The 15,295-nt window shown below is 33.1% G+C and overlaps 1 long non-coding RNA gene and 1 pseudogene across 1 annotated transcript; one reads left to right on the top strand and one right to left on the bottom strand.

Annotated features, from left to right (window-relative positions):
- The first annotated feature begins 252 nt into the window (after nucleotides 1-252).
- On the top strand, nucleotides 253-8,561 carry LOC11409576 (cytochrome P450 71D10-like; annotated as a pseudogene).
- On the bottom strand, nucleotides 813-2,657 carry LOC25494857 (uncharacterized). The gene is made up of 3 exons (XR_003011947.2): nucleotides 2,147-2,657; nucleotides 1,884-1,956; nucleotides 813-1,044 (listed from the first exon to the last, which is right to left on the bottom strand). It is a non-coding gene; the product is annotated as an uncharacterized lncRNA (long non-coding RNA).
- Nucleotides 8,562-15,295: the final 6,734 nt, after the last annotated feature.

The following is a 15,295-nucleotide window of genomic DNA, read 5'->3' as shown; positions in this document are numbered from 1 at the left end:
CTTTTATCATCAATAGAAATATTATGAGTTTTCTCTCATTCCTTCGTTGGATATCATGTTTCCTAATAATAAAAAGCCGAATTACATCCTTAGAGATCGAACATGATGACTTGGTCTGCTTAAAGATCTATCTCGAACTAGGGAAGTCCGCCCTAGCTATCTTCTAATTGCGGTTTTTTTTTGGTTTTTAGTTTGGTTTGGCTTTTGGTTTTTCGGTTCGATTTTTGCAGTTTACATTGGATTGGATTGGACATGAACACCCCTATAACTAAACCAAATGTGAAACACACGGCATTTCACAACCCTTCTTTTAATAGCAATTTTGTTGCCTCCTTTCTCATTTTCTTAGTGCTACTAAAAATAGTTAAAAGATGGAGGTGTAATAATTCTACTATCAATTTACCACAAGGACCACGGACACTACCCATCATAGGAAACATACATCAAATTATTAGAAACTCATTGCCTCATCAGTGCTTCAAAAATTTAGCTGAAAAATATGGACCCTTAATGCACCTAAAACTAGGAGAGGTATCATACCTAATAGTTAGTTCACCATCAATGGCCAAAGAGATTATGAAAACACATGACCTCAACTTTTGTGATAGACCAAACTTTCTTTTGTCCACAATATTTAGTTACAACGCTACTGGTATTGCTTTCTCTACATATGAAGAACATTGGAGGCAACTGCGAAAGATATGTACTTTACAATTATTAAGTGCAAAGCGTGTCTAATCATTTAGGTATATAAGAGAAGAAGAGGTGTCAAATCTTGTTAATCTACAACCAAACCTGTTTACACACTACAAGAAAAAATGCATGGAATCAATATTATCAAATGCATAGAAAAAGAATAAACACTGAAGTACTTCAAATTAACTTTAGTATTTATCAATATTCCGTCTGAAATGATCCATGGAATCACAAAATGTTAATCAAGTTCGTCCCTCTATCATGATCTATTATCAAATGCATCCCTAACACTATTCATTCAGTTTTAAATTGATCTCCAATGTTATCACCTTGGTGTCATTCTAGTCCCTACAAATATTAACAGAGCAACATCGTGATTAAAAATTTTCAATTTTGGAAGATCATTTTGGAGCATGGATAATGTGAGTGACTAAATTGATATAGTCCTACAATTTAAAGAACCAGTCTGAGTTTTTATACCATAGAACAATCATCTGAATAACAGCAAAATATAGTAATGAAAATTAAGGTAGTGAATAATAAATTTGCCTTTTGTTACGTACAAGGCTAAAACAAAACCAGAAATGAAAATTAAGGTAGTGATTAATATAGCAATGAAAATTAAGGTAGTGATTAAATAAAATTCAGCTGATGAGCTTCCCTTCATAAAACTCTACATATAAGCACGGGACTATTTGTCTAACTAATCTGCTAACATTTGCAAAAGGGGATCTATTTTACAAAACACACTTGGTATTTTGTTACTGGTTTAGTGTGTTCTTACGAAGCAGAAGCAGTGATTACTTAAATTGAAATTCATGATTTTATCATACTAAAATTACTAGTAATAATTGCAACACTCAGATTGAAGCATCTTATAACCAAAACTAAATCGAAGCAACTTAGTACCAAAACTAAATCAACCAAAAAAGTCATTAACAAAGTCAAAGTATCAAACACACTAACATTCATTAACATCTCTAACATTTCAAACACACTAAAAATCATTAACAAAGTCAAAGTATCCAACACACCAAGAATCATTAACATCAAGATCTCATAATCTTCATTAACAAACAAACAAACATTTCAATTCTAAAACCTAATAACAAGTATTGAATTAAAAATTCAGAAAAAAATCATCAAAATCACAACTAAGAGTAAGACAGGTCAAGAGAAGGGTTTACCTTGAGAAGGTGCAGTAAGAGTGTTGAAGAACTCTGGATAACGGCCACCAACGGCGAAACCCGAATGCACTAACTGAGAAATAACACAAGCAAATTCCAAATCAAGGAATCACACTTAAAAAATCAAGAAATTAACAATAAAACACTCAAATCAACAGAAAAAACAGAAAATGTAAAAAATAAAATTCTTAAATAACCAAAAAATGATAATAAATATTATAACTTAGAAAAGGAAAGTAGTGAACTAAGAGTGAAATCATAACCTAGAAATAGGAAGAGGTGGAGAAAGGAGCAGTGAGGAAGCGAACGAAAATGGTTTCACATAAAACTTGGATTGAATCTGAAACGAAAAGGAGGAAAAGGTGGTGAATCTGAAACAAAGAGCAAATGTTTGATTGAGTGAATCCAAACCGAACAAAGCTTCGATTGAGACTTGAAAAAGGAAACGAAGCTTCGATTGAGTGAGGAAAAGTGAACCGATTGAGGGAATATAAGCTTCGATTGAGGGTTGGTGGTGGTGAGATTGAGAGATCAGTGAGTGAAATTGGTAGAGATTTAGGTTTCAGATTGGGGAAAGTGAGATTGAGAATAAAATTGGGTTTTAGGGTTTTGAAGTTGTGAGAGGGAGACTGAAAGTAAGAAAGCGGGAGTGAAATAATTTGGGCAAAAACTTTGAGTGAAAGCGCGCATTGAAGAAATAAAAGCTAAAAAACCTGCGACTGTTGGGTCTACCAGCCGCATTAAGTGTCGCAGATGTCTATTCTGCAACAGTTCAAAAGTAAGGGTCGCAGAGTAAGTGTCGCAAAATGCGTTTTTTCTTGTAGTGTACACTTTTGTTGTGAATTCGGACTCAAAATCACACCAATACAAACCATGATGTGTGGAGCAAAGGAAAGTAGTAACTAATATCAAAGGGAACACAAGCAACAAAAATAATAACAACACCTATATCTAATCTAGTAATCAAAGTGAAAAGCTCAAAACCACAAGCAATTCAAAAGATAAAGAGAGAAGAGAGAAACAAACACACCAAAGAATGTTGACCCAGTTCGGTCCAACTTGACCTAATATGGGGGAGAGATAGATCTCTCCAATCCAGTATCAATGAGTTCTTACAAAGGGATACAAATGGTTACAAGAAATTAACTTAAACAAACTCACAAAGAACAATCCTAATTTCTACCCATTTTCCAATCTCACAAATGAACAAGACACTCAATGATTTTCACTCACCTAAGGTGTTTACAATGTTTCCCAACCCAAGAGAACTCTAATCAAAGACCCTCAACCCTAAAGTTACCTCCTTTGATTTCCCAAGTTTTCCTCTCTTGAAGTTCTCTCTCCTCTTCCTTAAAAAATGAGATGAAACACTTAAATAGTACACAGTGACAGACAAAAATCGCGCTGCGCCTGTGAAAATCGCGCCACGGTTGAAGCGTACGACCCAAGGTACGACAACCTTATCCACAAATCGCGTCACTCCTGCACAAAATCGCGCCACGATTTGCTTCAGCAAAAACCATCCATTATGCCAGCAAAAATCGCGCCACGTCTCTGAAAATCGCGCTACGATTTTCAGCTTTCACAACATCACAATTTGAAGACAATTTCAACACCTCTATTTCAAAATTCAATACCACATTATAAATTTAAATTTTTTTAGAAGTAGCATTTCCTTAAAAGAACAATGCTTGTCGGCGATGAAGCAGTTGGAAACTTTCATACCGAGGAGCAAGTTACATCAGTCAAATAGATTAAACTCGTCCTTTAGGATGATGGAGTAGAACGAAATTCCATATCCGTTGTTCCACGTGGTTTTTGCTCGATGGTGGAACTTGTGGCCAAGTTCTCTTATTCGAGGAGGCGTAAACCGTATTGGTGTAGGTTTGACCTTATTTATGCTCGCGTTATTTCTTATACTTGTGTGGTTTTATTTCCAAGTATAATTTGCGACGGATATGCTCGTAGTGTGAGGCTTAGTTTTGACTTGCATATGCTTGAAATATTTTGCTTTGAAATTTTGAAGTGGTGCATGTGATCGTTATCCTCGTAGTTTAAGGTTTGGTTATGTCTGTATGCTCATAGTGATATTTAAGAATTTTCCTTTGACTCAATGTATGCTTGTAGGGTTAATTTTTTAATAACCGAGCATTTTTTAATCAAAAGTAGAATTGATGGGTTAAGGATAGTTCCCACCCCCTCGTAGTCGTTGCTTTGTTGTGAAGTGGCGACTTGGAGCATTCCGAGGGTTAAAAAATGTTAAACGGCAAGCATACGACTTGCTTCTTTAAATTGTTTGTTTAATTCAAAGATGTTGCCCTTCCTCCCCAAGCATTTTCCTCATTCGTTTGAGAGCAAATGCTTGTGTGCTTTTCTACGAGGGGATCCAAGCGTGACCGTTCTAACCGTTACGCGGGTATATGTTAGAAACATTCACGTCCAAGAGAAGGAACTTCATAAGCAAATTCATATGAAAATCTCATGAATAAAATTCTTCAATAAAAAGGAACTTCATATTAGACATTAAAACCACTTGAGAATGCAGATCAAGAAATTTTTTACATTTCTATTCTTCACACTTTTTAGGAAACAATTTTGATAGAAATGATTGGATCGTATTATATACACACATGATAAATGTCTGCCAATCTGTTAATTAAATTTAGTTTTTATATCTTCAACATAAAAATGTGAATAATTATATATAGTTTAACTTCTTGGGAGCTTTTTCTCAAAATATAGGCCATTCCAATGCATTTTTTAGCAGAATTTCATGTTTTGATACATGAAATTGAAAAAGCCAATATTATGGGTTGAAAGGACTTATGGCTTGAAAGAGACTCGCAAGTTGTGGTGTTTGTCTTTGACAATGAAAATATGATGGTTCCTTGATAGATAAGGAATTGCATCCATTTGGATAAGTGATTAGGTAGCTTATGTACTAATACCTTCAGAGAAGGTAATTATGCAGTTAAAGCTTTAGTAAGGCCTGCAAATCATCTTGTTAATGCTTAATGGTGATTTATTGTGTCTAATTTTGTTAGGTCTTTTAAGATTCCCACATCGGATAGGTGATGACTTGACAATATGTTTATATGTGGGGGCAATCATCACCTCACAAACCGATTTTCAAACGTTTTATAAGTGATGACCTGCTAACTTTTAATAATTTTCAAACGTTAACTCAATAAAAAGAGCGGAAAGACGGGCATAGAAGACACAAAAGTTATGTACATACAACATAGGTCTCTAGGAATCACGAAAATCTAGAGTAAACCTACACACCGAAACCCAAAAAACAAGACCAAGGACCAGAGGCACTCATAAAATATATATATATATATATGTTGATATTGGCTTCAAATTTGTGGTCTGGAAGAACAGAGAAATCGTGACACGATTTCAAGGTGTCGTGAGCTAGTTTGCAGGACGCCAAATCGTGGCACGATCTTGGGAAATCGTGACACGATTCAGAGACTTTCTCGTTAAGTATCACTGATAAGGACTGGTCAACCTTGGGTCAGACGCAAATCGTGACATGATCTTGGGAAATCGTGGCACGATTGCTTCAGAGGAAGACTAGTATATATTGTGTTCTTGTGCTTTTTGAAGCGGGGCTTGGAAGAGCTTAGAGAGAGAACTTGGATAACAAAGGAGGGAACCAAAGGGTTGAGTGTCTTTGTTGAGAGTGTCTCTTGGGTTGGGAAAAACATTGTAATCACCTTGGGTAGTGAGGAGTTCATTAGTTGGAAGGATCTAAAGCTTCCTCTAGTGTCTTCTCTTTTATGGTTCATATTGTGAGAGTGGGGAAACACCAAAGGGTAGAATCTAGGGTTTGTCTTGTGTAAAGCTTGAAGGCTAGAGTTTCTTGTAACCCTTTGTAACACTTTCTCATATTGGATTGGAGAGCTGCTCTCTCCCCCAGATTAGGCCATATTGGCTGAACTGGGTCAACAATCTTCTTGGTGTTTTGTTCTTTCTTTCTTTCTTATCTTGTTTATGCTTTGTTATCTCTTTGTGTGGTTTTGCTATACACTATCTCTTGCTCCACACATCATTGTTATTCATTGGTGTGAGTTTCAACCGGATTCACAACAATATATATATATATATATATATATATATATATATATATATATATAACTAAAGCAAATGTAAAACACTCACACTACCATCTTTCAATTCTCCTTAATCAATCTACCATATGGAGTTTCACAACCCATTTTTTAATAGCGCTTTTTGTGAGAGTTAACTTAAAATCAGGTTTCTGCAGAATCGTGGCACGATGGAGGTTTTAGTTTTTTGGGCAAGACACTGGAAAAATCGTGGCACGATGGGGTCTCATCGTGGCACGATGGTGCGCTGGCGGGTAAAAATAAAACGTATTTTTGGGAGCAGATTTGTTACAGTTTTTGTTACAGATTTGTTACAAATTTAAAGCAGATTTGTTATAGATTTTAAGCAGGACTTTTACTATAAATATAGACATTGTATCAAAGCAAACTTTGAGATAGAGGGAGCTGAAACAAGGGTTTAGAAAGGCAACAACAAAACTAGGGTTTGTATAGAGTTTGTCTCTTAGGAGCAAACACTAGGGTTTGTGGGTTGATTCACCTTGGGAAACACTATTAGGATTGGAGTCTCTTGGTTACGGGAAGAGATTGGGACTTTGGGTAGAATTAGGCGGGAGACTTATTCTTGTAACCCATTCATTTCTCTTTGTAACGAAACTCATCATATAGTGGATTGGAGGGCTGCTCTCTCCCCCAGACTAGGTCAGATTGGACCGAACTGGGTCAACAAATTTCTGTGTTCTTCTCTTCTTTGTGTTCTTCTCGCCGTTGTTCTTCTACTTTTGGCTTGTGTTTAATTATTCCATACACTTTGTTTTGGTTGCTTAATTATCCCTTGCTCCATACATCAAGTTGTTATTGGTGTGATTTTTCATCGAATTCACAACACTTTTATTTGCTCCTTTCTCTTTCTCTTTGTGCTACTCAAAATAGTTAAAAAAATGGAGTTGTAACAATTCCAGTATCAATTTACCACCAGGACCATGGACACTACCCGTCATAGGAAACATACATCAAGTTATTAGTAACTCATTACTTCATCAGTGCTTCAGAAATTTGGCTGAAAAATATGGACCCTTAATGTACCTAAAATTAGGAGAAGTGTCATACATAATAGTTAGTTCACCATCAATGGCCAAAGAGATTATGAAAACACATGACCTCAACTTTTGTGATAGACCGAACCTTCTTTTGTCTTCTTTTGGTTACAACGCTACTGATATTGCCTTCTCTCCATATGGAGAACACTGGAGGCAACTGCGAAAGATATGTACTTTACAATTATTAAGTGCAAAGCATGTCCAATCATTTAGGTATATAAGAGAATAAGAGGTGTCAAATCTTATTAAATCGATATCTACAAGTAAAGGATCAGTTGTAAATCTCAGTCATAAGATTTTCGCAATGACATCGGCGATAACGACACGAGCAGCGTTTGGGAAAAGGAATAAACACCAACAAGTGTTCCAATCAGCAATAAAGGAAATAGCGAGTTTGATGGGAGGATTTTGTATTGCTGATGTGTATCCTTCTATTAAAATGCTTCAACGGGTGAGTGGGGTGAAGACCAAATTTGAAAAGTTTCATAAAGAGATTGATATGATATTGCAAGATATCGTCGATGATCATAAAAACATTCACAAGGAAGAAAGCAAGGATGAAGATCTAGTTGATGCACTTATCAAGATTCAACAGGAAAATGATCTGTCACATGACCATACATTAACAGATGACAGTATGAAATCAATCATTCTGGTTAGTCTACAACCAAACCTGTTTACACCTTTATTTCAAAATTTAATACTGCTTTATAAAATTAAAATCCTTTAGAAAAAACATTTCCATAAAAGAAAAGAATAAGATTATAATTACCTATATTAAATAAATAACTTAATTTTTGTTATTGTTGTTGTATAGATAAAAATGCATGTTGGTTTATATACTAGATAATGTTAATGCTAATCCATTTGTAGGATATGTTTGTTGGTGGTACCGAAACATCATCAGGAGTTGTGTTATGGGGGATATCTGAGATGATAAAGAACCCAAAGATAATGAAGGAAGCACAAGCTGAAGTAAGAAAAGTGTTTGATAAAAAGGGGCATGTCGATGAAACAGAGTTGCACCATTTGATATACTTAAAGTCTATAATCAAAGAAACATTAAGGTTGCATCCTTCTTTACCTTTGTTGATTCCAAGAGAAAGTAGAGAGAGATGCCAAATCAATGGGTATGAAATCCCAGCTAAAACAAGAGTTGCTATCAATGTTTGGGCAATTGGAAGAGATGAAAGGTATTGGGCAGAAGCTGAGAGTTTTAAACCCGAGAGGTTTGTTAATAGCACAATTGATTTCAAAGGTACAAACTTTGAGTACATACCGTTCGGTGCTGGAAGAAGAATGTGTCCAGGCATGGCATTTGGCTTATCCAACATTGAGCTGCCTCTTGCTCAGTTACTTTACCACTTTGATTGGAAGCTTCCTAATGGAATGAAGAATGAAGAACTAGATATGACTGAGTCATTTGGGCTTGCTGTAGTAAGAAAACATGACCTATGCTTGATTCCTATAACTCGTCGTCTTTAATATATGTATTTCCTAATAAAAAAAATATAGAAGTGTTGAATTTCTTAATCTACTTTCAGCAAATATCAATTGGAGAATGATTGTAATAAATGTAGCAAATAACATTCATTTCTCCCAATATGTTGTATGATGTTCCTAATAATGTTTCAAATAATCAATATAACACACAAAATTTGTACTAAAATGTTATTGTAAATCCTTGAAGTATGACTGCACAATGTTATAATTGTTAAAATTTCTAATAAATGATATTGTAAACCCTTGAGTGAGCCTTGCTCTGCATCTATCGTATATTTCCCGGTTGCTAAATATGGTCTACCAATGATAATAGGAACCTCATCATCTTCTTCCATGTCTGTTCTGTTATTACAAAGCGACTACAAGAAAATATGTGACTTGCTACGCCCATTTCCGTAGCTAATTCACAGCTTATTCCTAGCAAATAAGTTTAGCTAGAGTTGTGCTAGGGAATGCCTATTGATTCGGCTGGAGCATGGATTAAGAGACAAATTTGCTAGGGAATTAATTCTTAGGAAATCTGTAGCAAGAAATACAAAAATCTTAGCAAATATTTAGTTAATCCGCAGCAAAAAAGCATTCAAAATGAATTTTCCGCAGCAAAATAACCATGACTTATAATAGCACTTTCGCAACAAATCTACAGCAACATAACTAAGACTTGTCGCAGCAATTCCATAGCAAATCTACAAGAGAAATTTAACAAAATTTTCTTCAATGGATCCTACCAATTAGGACCTTTTAAAAACATTTTCTTAAAATGTAAGGACTATTCTTCAAAGTCACGCGAAATGTAGGGACCAAAAACATATTTAATCCTAAAATAATTGGGACTCACTGAATGTCACATCAGTATTCCGTTAAAGAGTTAACAGCAAGGACTAATTTTGATAACGGGGATAAAATATGACGATTTTAAAAACATTTAATGAAATGTATGGACTGTTCTTCAAAGGGACGCAAAATATAAGGACTAAAAACATATTTAACCCTTAAATTAATACTAGCAGCTAAATCACAAAGAGCAATTCCCATAGTCAAATTTCCAATAATGCACGGAACGATGGCTCACCTTTGGAGGAATCTTACATTGGAAGATAGCACTTCATTAGCCTGTCAATGACATTGTTTAATTTATTTATTTATTTTATTTTCTTAGTCAATATTTGCTTCAAAAAATAAATATTTGCATAGGTTGCCATTGCCTCAGAAAATCGTATGTTTATTTGAAGACGGGTGAACATATCCATGAAAACTTCACATAATGAGGTATGAGCATTGCCGCCTAACTTGCTGATTGATGTTTAACTGAGATCACTCGGGTTCATCGGGAGTGCATAAGCAAACCCTCGATCTAGAAGACTATGGCAAAGACCAAGCCCTAAGTGTTGTGCTATGTCGTTTGTTTGATCTGGTAAAAAGTTAATTGTAGGCACAAGCATTGCCACCTACACACAGATGAAAAACTTAAATAGGGTAGCGTATCATGCAAATGGTTATCCCAAATCAAAATAATGTCAGTGGCGACTATATACACGAATCTCTCGATTCTCGTCATCCATAAGCTACCCATGACAGGGTCCATGTATACATAAGTGATTGACTCCATGGAGATCGTCTCCCCTTACTCTGGGTACGTTTCCCAACAATTATCATGGTAAATCACCTCAAGATCGTTTCCCCTTGCTTTCACCGCTCACAAAATTCTCAACGAGTGTGCTAGCACAAAGTTCACCATCCTATACAGACTCCTCAAACTTGTGTCCCAGGTAGTGGACCTCACGCAATATCAGCATCAGCATGAGGCGTATAGTCTCAGTATGATCAGACGACTCAACAATAGGAGGGTGAGGCTCAGGAAGAGCAGGCCTGGCCGCAGGTTTCCTGGGGGGCCTACTAACTTGCCACTTCTACTTCATTTCATTAGACACGTGGCAAGCAGGCTATGGAGTAATGTCGAAGTAAGTATAATTGTTTAATTTTATTTTAAGGATATGGCAATTGATATGTTAATTATTACGATTTAAATTTTTACATTAAAACATTTAAATTGACGCGTCAATTTATATTACGTGTCAATTAAATTACGCGTGAATTTAAATTACGCGCATCAATTTAATTTATGCGCGTCAATTTAAATTACGTGCTTCAATGGAAATTATGTGTTCGGTTCATTGTTTATTTAAATTTAATTTTATAATTTAATATGGTTAATATGTCTTTAACCCCCTGTAATTTGGCCGAGTTCCAGTTTACCCCCCTTTAAAAAAATTATTTAGATTCCATCCTAGAAAAATGAAGATTCTCCAAAAAAACACCCCTGACACACTCCACTTGCTGACGTGGCATGCCACTGTGTAATTAATTTTTTTTTTTTTAACCTGACATGAGTGCAATTGTTTAAAAAATTAATTAAATTTTTTATTTAAAATTATTTTTAAAAAGATAAAATAATTTAAAAAATCTGAAAATTAATTTTCAAAAATTTAAAAAATCTAATATTTTTTTTTATAAATACGTCAAAAAAATCGGAAGGAAAATAGGAAGAAGAAAAAAAACCCAATTACGTTGTTCTGCTACTGAACACATGCAAAGTGTGACTTAACACACAATAGCCTACAACCTACGTGAGTTAACTAACGTTGGAGTTCATTGTGACTTAAGTCACGTTGGAAGTATTTTCGTCAATTTACGTTAGAGTGAACAATTTTGGATGATAGAAAAGCAATTTACAAATTCAACAAGAGAGGTCTGTATTTACAAATTCAAAAAATCCAGGTATGTTGTTAAAAAAAGGGCTTAAGCCTTAAGCATAAAGAAAATCAAGGTTAATTTTCAGCTCAACACAATTGTGATAAACACGTGTTATTCAAAAATGGGCTATGGTTAGTTAGAGTATAACGAATTAAAATTGATGCCATCACTCTAAAGTCATGTGGAAACCTACCTAATGGATGAAACACAAGGTGATCGATTAAACAATCAATTAATATACTTTTGACATTATGAGAACCATGTACGTGCAAGGGAAATATAAAAAGTAAAACGAATCAAACCTGCTTCATTAAAATAATATTAAACAATTTACATATTTTCCTTACATGATATATACAATAACTGGTTTTGTTGAAAAAGATGGGGCATGTCTGTATTAAGTTGTTTTATAAAATTATTTGCTATTTTAAATAATTACTTCATTTTCACTAAGGCATTGGGATAAAAATGCAACAACACAAAACCAATGTTGGAGAGATATGGCGAGTGTCAGAAGCAACAACGGGTCAATAGAAAAGAAAAAATACCACATCTCTATCCAAAATATTAATGGAATCGTGGATTTGCGCTACCTTTCATCTATGGTGAGGCCTAGGTTGCCTTTGAAAACTCATGGGCAATTTACCCAAACCAATCAAAAGTTTCCATGTGTACTCCATTAGAATAATAACATTTATTATTTTATTTTGCAAAAATTTAGCAAGTATTTTATTATTTGCATATTCACCCCATCTTAAATTAATGATTTTTTACAATTTAAACCATCACAATAATTAAATTTCACCTCTAATCCAATCACTCTCCAAACCTCTTTTTTAGCTTGGCAAAAATCATTAAAAATTAAAATTATCACCCCTGGGAATCGAACCTGAGTGCTCCCACCTATTTAAAATGTACTCTAGAACCACTTGATCAATACATTTTTTATGAAATAATTTGGAATTCAAAATTATGTTATTAATGAGTAAATTATTTTATTTTTATTTGCGGTGCCTTTATAACCTAGCTTTAGTGGAAAAAAAAATCATTTTATGTGTGTATAATTATGAAGTAGTAAATTTTTCTTAAGAAAAATGAATTCATTCAATTGATTTTTTATATTTTAAATATCATTCTTTTTTATAAATTCATACTTTTACATAGATTCGATGACCTACAACAATGTTTCATTTGTGATCCACCGAATTATGATTTATTTTAGGTACTATCTTTCATTTGGATCAGATAAATTGTTTAAAGGTAATAATTTTTTTTTTGCAAGGTCTTATAAGTTATAACCTAGCTTTAGTAAAAAAAATTATTTTATATGTGTATATTTATGAAATAGTAAATCTTTCTTAAAAAAAATGAATTCATTCAATTGATTTTTTATATTTTAAATATCATTCTTTTATATAAATTTATACTTTTATATAGATTCGATGAACTAAAACATTGTTTCATTTGTGATCAAACGAATTATGATTTATTTTAGGTACTATCTTTCATTTTGATCAGATAAATTGTTCAAAGGTATTAATTTTTTTTTTTTTTTGCAGTGTCTTATAAGTTATAACATAGCTTTAGTATAAAAAAAAAAAAATCATTTTATATGTGTATATTTATGAAATAGTAAATATTTCTTAAAAAAAAAAATGAATTCATTCAATTGATTTTTTTATATTTTAAATATCATTCTTTTATATAAATTCATACTTTTACATAGATTCGATGACTGATGGGATAAAACCGCAAGTGCACGGTTCTACCAGAATTCAGGGCATTACAAAGGCAACATGTGGCATAAAAACATTACTTTATATGTATATACTATTGATTTTACTGTTCATTTAAAATATTTTATTTGCTTAATTGCACTTTTGGACCCCTATCTTTCCAAAAGTTGCGGTTATGGACCCCTAACTAATTTAAATACAAAACAGTCCCCTATGTTTTGATTCTTTAGCAGTTTTGGACCCCCAAGGCAAAAAAAAAAAAAAAATTGACAAGTGGCACCTCACTTAGGGTGCCACGTCAGCGTTGACCGAGTCAACAATGGATATTGGTGTCCAAAATTGGCAAAAAATCAAAACATAGGGGGCTGTTTTGTATTTAAATTAGTTAGGGGTCCATAATCGCAACTTTTAGATAGGGGTCCAAAAGTGCAATTAAGCCTATTTTATTTACTATTTTATCCTTTAATAATATTATATTAAATTTGAATTAGAAAAATGAAATCTCATTAAAATAGGAAATATACCACTACAACAGGAACAATACTATATATATATATTTTTTTTTTTTTACAAAATACTATATATACTATATATGAAGGGAATCGAGACTTTGGGCTGAATTTTTTATAATTTCAATTATACCCTCAAACAAATTTTTCTATATTAATGTTACATTCTTGGTGGTATTAAAAAAAGATAAGAATTTATATTATATTTGTTAAACTACTGTGTTGTTGTGGTAAAAGATAAACATGATTTTTTTGGGTTTGTTACAATTTTAATTTCACAAATATTTGTACTTATAATTTTAATCAAAATCAAAATTTCATATAAAATACCGTTCATAATTTACACATGTCACGTGCCCGTTTTTTCGCTAGTTATATATAGTATTTATATTATATATAAAGAAAATTATCTCTTTCAGCACTTTTGGGCAGGATTTTTCTTTCCAAAAATACCCTTAATTTTTAATACAAACAACACATGTAACAAATAAATAAGAATAAATTTAAATATTAAAACAAATGTAACAAACACGATATGTGTGTCTGATTTTTTTCCTTTATCATTTAAAAAGTGTAACAAACTATATGAGTATATTTAATATTTGCTTTTTTATTATCCCAATTATACCATTAAAACAAAATCCATAATCATCAATCAACAACAAGAAGATCCAACATTTTAAAAAATAAATAGATAAATTTAAAGGAATTTTTTTAAGATTCTTATGTTGTTACATCATATTTGGACAAGATTCTAATTCTCATTAATCTTTTCTCCCACGTCAAGAATATCTCTTTGCTTCTTCTTATTCATATTCATTCATTCCTTATTATTCCAATTTTTAACTCAATTCATCTTCCTATAGATTTGCATCGTTTTTGCTGAACCAAGAAGGACTGTTAAGCAGAAGAATTCCAGAATCATAGATGTAATCACAATAGTTCTCAATGACAATGCTTAAAAAAAATTGATTTTTTTCTCAATCTATCTCTCTCAATCCCGATCTACTCTCTATCCCCTTAAACCCTTTTTTCCTAAACTATTCCTTACCTCTCATGCTCTCTCTTCTCCATCGGATACCATTTCCCCTTCTATCATCTTCATTGCATTCTCCTCCTTCTCTTTCATTTTTGACTTCTCAATAAAAAATCAATCCCAGCTTCAATTTTTTATTGTCGAATTCGAATTTGGGGTGCGTGGGTTCGATTGAGAGAGAGGGATTGAGATGATGGATATATAGACAACGGTGTTGATGGTGGTTTTGAAAAAGAGGTTTTGATGGTGGTTATCTGGATTTTCTCTGGATTTTTTTTTATGAAGGTGATGAATGAGGGAAAGGAAGAAGATGAAGTATGGGATATAATGCGAGATGTTGTTGGTTCACAGTAAGATACAGTGGACATGCATGATCTAACAATCCTTCTTTATTAAAAAAGATCAAACGGTTTATATTAAAAAAAATAATAGGATCTATAGTGGACCAGTGGGTTCACCATAGATATTTGAGGTTAAAGTTAATTTATTTGCAAACTGTGGGAAAAGTGAAGGACTAAAACGTGAGTTTTATTAATTGTGAGACCAAAATAAAACCAAAGAATTAAATAAGCCTTTTTTTTTTTTACTAAAGCTAAGTTATAACTTATAAGACATTGCAAAAAAAAAAAATTAATACCTTTAAACAATTTATCTGATCCAAATGAAAGATATTATCTAAAATAAATCATAATTTGGTTGAT

The sequence above is a fragment of the Medicago truncatula genome, chromosome 5 (genome assembly GCF_003473485.1).
Source record: "Medicago truncatula cultivar Jemalong A17 chromosome 5, MtrunA17r5.0-ANR, whole genome shotgun sequence".
NCBI lineage: Eukaryota > Viridiplantae > Streptophyta > Magnoliopsida > Fabales > Fabaceae > Medicago > Medicago truncatula.
Note: the sequence above shows the minus strand (reverse complement) of the source record. Positions and strands in the feature narration are given on the sequence as shown.